Source organism: Ylistrum balloti, unplaced genomic scaffold (genome assembly GCF_031769215.1).
Source record: "Ylistrum balloti isolate Yb309-2 unplaced genomic scaffold, AGI_CSIRO_Ybal_v1 Utg370508, whole genome shotgun sequence".
NCBI lineage: Eukaryota > Metazoa > Mollusca > Bivalvia > Pectinida > Pectinidae > Ylistrum > Ylistrum balloti.
The window spans coordinates 673,585-683,892 of NW_026782328.1; positions in this window are offsets into that span (position 1 = coordinate 673,585).

Below are 10,308 nucleotides of genomic sequence, written 5' to 3' on the forward strand. Positions count from 1 at the left end.
TGTCCTCATTCCCTACAGAGCAGTGTCATCGCTAACCCTGATGAACAGCAGTGCTATCTCTAACCCTGATGAACAACAGTGTCATCGCTAACCCTGATGAACAGCAGTGCTATTTCTAACCCTGATGAACAACAGTGTCATCGCTAACCCTGATGAACAGCAGTGCTATCTCTAACCCTGATGAACAACAGTGTCAGCGCTAACCCTGATGAACAGCAGTGCTATCTCTAACCCTGATGAACAACAGTGTCATCGCTAACCCTGATGAACAGCAGTGCTATTTCTAACCCTGATGAACAACAGTGTCATCGCTAACCCTGATGAACAGCAGTGCTATCTCTAACCCTGATGAACAACAGTGTCATCGCTAACCCTGATGAACAGCAGTGCTATCTCTAACCCTGATGAACAACAGTGTCATCGCTAACCCTGATGAACAGCAGTGTCATCGCGAACCCTGATGAACAGCAGTGCTATCTCTAACCCTGATGAACAGCAGTGTCATCGCGAACCCTGATGAACAGCAGTGCTATCTCTAACCCTGATGAACAGCAGTGTCATCGCGAACCCTGATGAACAGCAGTGCTATCTCTAACCCTGATGAACAGCAGTGTCATCGTTAACCCTGATGAACAGTAGTGTCATCGCTAACCCTGATGAACAGCAGTGTTATCTCTAACCCTGATGAACAGTAGTGTCATCACTAACCCTGATGAACAGCAGTGTTATTGTTAACCTTGCTATACAGCGGTGATATAACTAACATTTGTATATAACAGCGATATAACTAACCTTGTTATACAGCAGTGATATAACTAACCTTGTTATACAGCAGTGATATAACTAACCTTGTTATACAGCAGTGATATAACCTTGTTATACAACGGTGATATAACTAACCTTGTTATACAGCGGTGATATAACTAACCTTGTTATACAGCGGTGATATAACTACCCATGATATTTAGCAGTGTCATTGCTTACCTTGTTACAAAATAATGGCACAGCTAACCTCATTATCATCAGCGTCATATCTAACATACAGCAGTGTCATAGTTTATTATGTTAAACTATGTCTACAAATTAGGGAAAGCGAAATAGAACTAAAGTATATATTTAAGTTTGCAAAACAAGATAAGGGAATTGTTGTTTTTACCCAGTTTCTTACTTACATCTTCCTTGTTGAAGTCCCGTAACTGAAATATTCACGGATTTGACCTATCATGACCTCATTTGAGATCCTACAGCTACAAAACAATACAAAATTTGGTCTAATTTTAACAATAAAAATTAAAACCATTTGACGGCAAAAATCTATTATTTTAAGTTCTGTAACTTTAAGAAATTGCCAATGTCAAAGAACCACTGGGGTGTTGTTGATGTAAGATATCTTACCTGATTTGGTACAAATATTTCAATGAAAATGAAGTTGATTGTTGGAAACAAAGAATTGATTATTTTAAAGCTTTAAGATTCCGCAAGTCTAGTAAATTTTGACGGATTTTGACTAATATTAAATCAACAATATAAACAACATAACCAAATTTGATTAAGGTTTTAAAAGAGAAATGAAAGTTATGTGACGGAAAAAAGGAAATATGTATTTATATTTAAAGATCGATAACTCTGGCAAATGCGTAATATAAGAGCCCGACTGGGTAATCACACAGATCCTTCGAGGTCGAGGTATGTTTGTGTCATGGAGATCTAAAATCTTGCATACGAATTCGTAGAGGTTGTTTGCATCTAACCAGAGACATATATAACGCATGTGTTATAAACGTCTCTGATCTAACCAATTACTCACATCCTTGATATATTACCGACGTTCTGTATTTTTAGACTCTGAAAAAGATACAATTGACTGAACATATACTGAACACTTATCGGGCTATAAATAGTAACATTATTCTACTGTGTGCTACCAACCCAGAACGGACAGCGATTGGTACTCTCTATAGCACACAGTTTCATGGTTTCGATTTCGGACACCTGTTACAACGCTAATGCAGATCTAGTATTCCCCAACTGTTTATCCTAACGATCACATGCAGTAGACTTATATATATATTGTGTTTATGGCTGATTATACGGAAAATGCGGTTGCGCTGTCATCCGTCCTAGCGAAAACTAGAAAAACATTATTTGAGGAGTGTAGTATTACCGATTCCTTATTGTCCGATAAATCATCGAACAACCCTCTGGTTCCTGAACAGTGTAATCATTGATTTCATGACCAAAATAGACGAAAGGTTTAAAAGATTGAGACGCACGTTAACAAATTGACGATAAACAAGCGTCGTCCTTATCAGCACGAGTCGTGGACGTTGAGGAGAAGGTTACTGTGGTTACCAAAAGAACTGATGAGTTGGAACAAAACTCCCAGGCCATCAGTAATATGTTTGATAAAGTGAAAGATCTCAGTTTTCGTAATGAAGCAGATATCAAGGCTGTCAACAGACAGGCAGCGGTCAGTAGTACCCATGTTAAAGCGGATATGGACAAGGCCTGTGAGGACAATGACGCCATTAGAGCTACAATTATCGATCTGCAATTTATATAATATTTTTATAATCCTATATTCTATTCGCATTTGGAATAAAGAAATTGAAAAAAAGTGAATTGAAAATAATAACCCTTGACCTTACTTTACACTTTGATTGACTTACTTATGACACAGGACGAACTGGACTTGTTCCAATAGGATTCCGTGACACACCGACAGACCTGACGATCGTTGCTAGAGACACAGGACACTCCTTTGATAGACGTACACTGCCCAGACTCATTACAGGCACCACCGTAAGGAACAACTAGTGGACAGAAAGAAACATGAAATCTGTCACGAAAATGGCACTGTAAACAGAAACGTTTAGTATTCTTTGTACAAACTGATATATACTATATATCATTAATAGTACAATGTAATATCAGTATCTAATTTGACAAAGCTTCAAATACCATTAAACGATACACAGCATTATGTCAACAGATCCCCTACATTTAAAAATGGTGTTTCGGAGTGTAACTATAGTCGATATAATAGTAAGTAGTCATTACGAAGATTTGCCAGAAGATTACGTTGATTTTAATGACAGAAAATATGTCATCATGTATAGTCACTATACAACATCTGAGTGAATCAAAGTACTGAAAGTACAGAGGACAGACAGAAAAAGTGATTCATGTGAACCGTGGATATGCTGTAAATGTAACACAAAATAAAGTGTTAAACACCAATCAAAATAGAGAAAATATTAGAGTTCCCAGGATACAAATGCATAACTTGAAATAATGCACCGAAATATTTGGGATATGCATCAAATATTCATCATATTACAAAGATTGCATTTTATCAACCGTTTACGCTTGCTAGGACCATGTGGTGTGGTGATGTTGGTGATAAAAAATGAACCCAAAGTTTTCTATAACATGAAGATAACGCAGTAGATTTATATCTGAAGTCAATATTAAAGATTTTCTGTCAACCATCCTGTCCTAAAATGATACTGCGGTTTCTAAGAAGATCCCCTCAGTACTTTCCTTTGGATTGTGGATAGAGATATATCTGTATACTTTTTATTGAAACAAATGTTATTGAAGGGTGAATCTTTAATAATGAGAGAAATGGTACAAAAAAGCTGTATTCCATGACCACTGCTTTCTGTTAGGTTAGTATCGATAGTTTCCAAGTTTGTAAGGTACATATATAATCAATAATTGCAAATATGAAACAATTCCGATAGTTAAGTGAGAAATCCATACAACACAGATATCAATGTCTTTATTAAGCGTAAATATCAATACAAGTGCCAGTACATCGACGTCAAAAGTTGAAATTGATATATATACATATATGTTTTATATAAGAAAGAATCGCAATTTGTATAAAACCATGAAAGTAAACAAGATAAAACTTAAGAAATTAGCTGAATTTGTTTCATATGTATATAAGGATCATTGTAGAAAACTTACAAAGACTACAAGTAAGCTAATCTTACTAGTTTTAGATTCTGTTGATATCTCAAGATTTTCTTTGTTCTATTTTCTCATTTTATTAGTGAAGCTGTTTGTGTGGTTTTTGTTTTTGTTTTTGTTTTTCATTTCTCTTTCGTTTGCAGTTACTACATGCTACCCAGTTACGCTCAGTGAAACACAAATTTTGGAGGATAGCGCTTTGATAATGTTGCTAAAACTTGTGACAAATCCTCACTGTTTTTTGTAAATATACCTGTGACTGTCGAGTACTACTGTACAGGATTCACTCAAAGTAAAAAGTATTGAGTTGGTATTTTTAAAACAAATATGAAGATTTTCAATTAGATATAGCCAAACATTAGTTTTAACATCTATCTCATGTTTCGGGAACTCCTGGAGCGTGTAGATTGATATGACTGGCACACAGCATGGAAGACGCTGATTTATGAATATCCGTTATTATTGACTTTTTGCACTTTTGCCTAATATAGTAATAGGGAAAATGTAAATATTGTGACATAATTATGCTTGGACTTAGCAACCAATTAATAAACACAAGTTATTAAAGGTCGAAGGCCATAGGTCACAGAACATTCTACTCTTGATATCATTATATGTACCACTCTCATAAGTAACAAGTGTGTGGTGTCATTTTACCATTTTTGACAAACTACGGATGGCTAGTGTTTGATGTCACCAGAAATAAATGTAGTGTAGAAAAGACCAGTTTAGGGGAAGTAAGCGGGAATGCTAGCCACATGTCCCAGACGATACCATGTAACATACTATAGAACTCTACCTGGTTTACAGACGATACCATGTAACATACTATAGAACTCTATCTGGTTTACAGACGACACCATGTAACATACTACAGAACTCTATCTGGTTTACAGACGACACCATGTAACATACTACAGAATCTCTACCTGGTTTACAGACGATACCATGTAACATACTACAGAACTCTATCTGGTTTACAGACGACACCATGTAACATACTACAGAACTCTACCTGGTTTACAGACGATACCATGTAACATACTACAGAACTCTACCTGGTTTACAGACGATACCATGTAACATACTACAGAACTCTATCTGGTTTACAGACGACACCATGTAACATACTACAGAACTCTACCTGGTGTACAGACGATGCCATGTAACATACTACAGAACTCTACCTGGTTTACAGACGATACCATGTAACATACTACAGAACTCTATCTGGTTTACAGACGATACCATGTAACATACTACAGAACTTTATCTGGTTAACAGAGGACACCATGTAACATACTACAGAACTGTACCTGGTTTACAGACGATGCCATGTAACATACTACAGAACTCTACCTGGTTTACAGACGACACCATGTAACATACTACAGAACTCTATCTGGTTTACAGACGACACCATGTAACATACTACAGAACTCTACCTGGTTTACAGACGACACCATGTAACATACTACAGAACTCTACCTGGTTTACAGACGACTACAGAACTCTACCTGGTTTACAGACGATACCATGTAACATACTACAGAACTCTACCTGGTTTACAGACGACACCATGTAACATACTACAGAACTCTACCTGGTTTACAGACGATGCCATGTAACATACTACAGAACTCTACCTGGTTTACAGACGATACCATGTAACATACTACAGAACTCTATCTGGTTTACAGACGATACCATGTAACATACTACAGAACTCTATCTGGTTTACAGACGACACCATGTAACATACTACAGAACTCTACCTGGTTTACAGACGACACCATGTAACATACTACAGAACTCTACCTGGTTTACAGACGATACCATGTAACATACTACAGAACTCTACCTGGTTTACAGACGACACCATGTAACATACTACAGAACTCTATCTGGTTTACAGACAATACCATGTAACATACTACAGAACTTTACCTGGTTTACAGACGATGCCATGTAACATATTATAGAACTGTACCTGGTTTACAGACGATACCATGTAACATCCTACAGAACTCTACCTGGTTTACAGACGATACCATGTAACATACTACAGAACTCTACCTGGTTTACAGACGACACCATGTAACATACTACAGAACTGTACCTGGTTTACAGACGATACCATGTAACATACTACAGAACTCTACCTGGTTTACAGACGATACCATGTAACATACTACAGAACTCTACCTGGTTTACAGACGATACCATGTAACATACTACAGAACTCTACCTGGTTTACAGACGATACCATGTAACATACTACAGAACTCTACCTGGTTTACAGACGATACCATGTAACATACTACAGAACTCTATCTGGTTTACAGACGATACCATGTAACATACTACAGAACTCTACCTGGTTTACAGACGACACCATGTAACATACTACAGAACTCTATCTGGTTTACAGACGATACCATGTAACATACTACAGAACTCTACCTGGTTTACAGACGACACCATGTAACATACTACAGAACTCTATCTGGTTTACAGACGACACCATGTAACATACTACAGAACTCTACCTGGTTTACAGACGACACCATGTAACATACTACAGAACTCTATCTGGTTTACAGACAATACCATGTAACATACTACAGAACTGTACCTGGTTTACAGACGATGCCATGTAACATACTACAGAACTCTACCTGGTTTACAGACGATACCATGTAACATACTACAGAACTCTACCTGGTTTACAGACGACACCATGTAACATACTACAGAACTGTACCTGGTTTACAGACGATACCATGTAACATACTACAGAACTCTACCTGGTTTACAGACGATACCATGTAACATACTACAGAACTCTACCTGGTTTACAGACGATACCATGTGACATACTACAGAACTCTATCTGGTTTACAGAAGATACCATGTAACATACTACAGAACTTTACCTGGTTTACAGACGATACCATGTGACATACTACAGAACTCTATCTGGTTTACAGAAGATACCATGTAACATACTACAGAACTTTACCTGGTTTACAGACAATACCATGTAACATACTACAGAACTCTACCTGGTTTACAGACGATACCATGTAACATACTACAGAACTCTATCTGGTTTACAGACGACACCATGTAACATACTACAGAACTTTACCTGGTTTACAGACGATACCATGTAACATACTACAGAACTTTACCTGGTTTACAGACGATACCATCAAGGTAATGTTGAGCATCACAAGAACAATAGTACTGGTCATGAGAATATTGACACGACAGTTGATTTTGACAAATGCCTGGGATGTTTACATCACATGTCTGCAGGAGGGATTTATCTGAAACAAATGCCATCGAATATGCAAAAATCACAGACTTATTAACGAGCAACAAGATATGTTTTATACTATACACGTTAAGAAATGTAAACGGTTAATATTTGATGGGCTGATACGTTAAACTTTTGATCTATGTGAAATGTGAACGAAAGGAAAATTTGGCATTAAATCAAAACACACAAAAAGTAGTTTGCTAAGTATAGATACATACCTGTCTTACAGGTTTTGATGTTACTATCCTGGTATTAATACATACCTATCTTAAAGAGTTTGGTCGTGTTACGATCCCAGTATAAATACATACCTGTCTGACAGGTTTTGGTGTTACTATCCCAGTATAAATACATACATGTCTTACAGGTTTTGGTGTTACTATCCCAGTATAAATACATACCTGTCTTACAGGTTTTGGTGTTACTATCCCAGTATTTGTCCTCGGTACACAGACACGTTGGAGAACCTTGATGGTAAGAACAGCTGAAGTTCGAGTTACAGGAATCGGTTATGTTGATGTCACATGTCTCGTTATATCCTGACTCTGTGATAATGAAATAATATTTGAAAAAAATGCACCCAATTCGGCACAGCAGGCGATCGTGGTTGGAGGTCATGCGTCTTGTTACAAAGAATGGTGGTATGTAGGTTATGGTTAAGGTTGATAAGGCTAGACGCGTGTTCTCTCAGGAAGATGAAAAGGACTGATATCGTCGACTATTGAATGACAAGGGCCATACCAATGGAAATAAGTATTAATAATACCTGTCTTACAGGTTTTGGTGTTACTATCCCAGTATAAATACATACATGTCTTACAAGTTTTGGTGTTACTATCCCAGTATAAATACATACCTGTCTTACAGGTTTTGGTGTTACTATCCCAGTATAAATACATACCTGTCTTACAGGTTTTGGTGTTACTATCCCAACCTGTCTTACAGGTTTTGGTGTTACTATAAATACACTGTCTTACAGGTTTTGGAGAACCAGTTAAATGGTAAGAACAGCTGAAGTTCGAGTATTACATACCTGTCTTACAGGTTTTGGGTTATGTTGATGTCACATGTCTTACAGGTTATATGGTGACTCTGTGATAATGAAATAATATTTTACAAAAAAATGCACCCAGTAGAAATACATACCTGTCACAGTTTTGGGCGATCATGTCTTGGTTGGAGGTCATGCCTTGTAACAAAGAATGGTGGTTACAGGTTATGGTTACTAGGTTAAATAAGGCTGTCTTACAAGTTTTGGTGTTACTATCCCAGTATAAATACATACCTGTCTTACAGGTTTTGGTGTTACTATCCCAGTAGAAATACATACCTGTCTTACAGATTTTGGTGTTACTATCCCAGTATAAATACATACATGTCTTACAGGTTTTGGTGTTACTATCCCAGTATAAATACATACCTGTCTTACAGGTTTTGGTGTTACTATCCCAGTATAAATACATACCTGTCTTACAGGTTTTGGTGTTACTATCCCAGTATAAATACATACCTGTCTTACAGGTTTTGGTGTTACTATCCCAGTATAAATACATACCTGTCTTACAGGTTTTGGTGTTACTATCCCAGTATAAATACATACCTGTCTTACAGGTTTTGGTGTTACTATCCCAGTATAAATACATACCTGTCTTACAGGTTTTGGTGTTACTATCCCAGTATAAATACATACCTGTCTTACAGGTTTTGGTGTTACTATCCCAGTATAAATACATACCTGTCTTACAGGTTTTGGTGTTACTATCCCAGTATTTGTCCTCGGTACACAGACACGTTGGAGAACCTTGGTAAGAACAGCTGAAGTTCGAGTTACAGGAATCGGTTATGTTGATGTCACATGTCTCGTTATATCCTGACTCTGTGATAATGAAACAGTATTTATTCTGCTTATACGGAATACAAATTGCAGTTAATTTTTCAAACTAAGTGACGACAATATCCATGTCGAAGTCATTATATTTTTTTAGGCGGGGATACCCAGACCAAACACGCCGGACTAACATGTTCGAACCGCATGCTTTAATATAGAATAGCATACTTACGGATACCTATAGCAAAACGCAATCAACAACTCTTTATTAATTCCACATATTATTGACCAATGCTACCAAACAACTCTTTTTTCTGTCTTCGAATGAATCATATAGACGGAGATAATTGTTTTCCCCCACTTAGTTACCAATGCTACCAAATTCATGTTGGCACTGTCTTCGAATAATTTCTATAGACGGTGTACATGAAGGCATGATGAAATGCCCAAAAGTCTACCTACCTATATAACGACAATAAAACTCGTGTTTCTTGTCACACTCCTCTTCCTTGATATTTGGTTCTTGGTTACCATTTGAATAAAATAATGTTTTACAAAATGGACTGTTGCCAGTTGAACCTGTCAATGTTAAAATCAACCAACCATCAATTCATCATATAAAAAATGATGTATTCCATAACATACATTTAGCAGTTGTACAGAAGAAGACGTATAAAATAATTCCATTATGATTACTGTTTCATTTCTATAGTTCAATAGAAGTGCTGTTCACTTGTTCGTGTACTGCGTTATTTGTTTTATTATTGTTTGTCTATAATCTGTTAACAATCTCGTCACCCTACTTACAACCTTAGTGTACATCTCGTACACTACGTCTGTCAGTGCTAGTACGTTTTACACTGATGACCGTGTAGTCAACGAAACGTCACACACTATTGTTCTAATGGTTGTGTTGTAAGATCGCATTAATGTTTGATAGACTGGACACTAGGTCGCATTAATGTTTGATAGACTGGACACTAGGCCACATTAATGTTTGATAGACTGGACACTAGGCCACATTAATGTTTGATAGACTGGACACTAGGCCACATTAATGTTTAATAGACTGGACACTAGGTCGCATTAATGTTTGATAGACTGGACACTAGATCGCATTAATGTTTGATAGACTGGACACTAGATCGCATTAATGTTTGATAGACTGGACACTAGA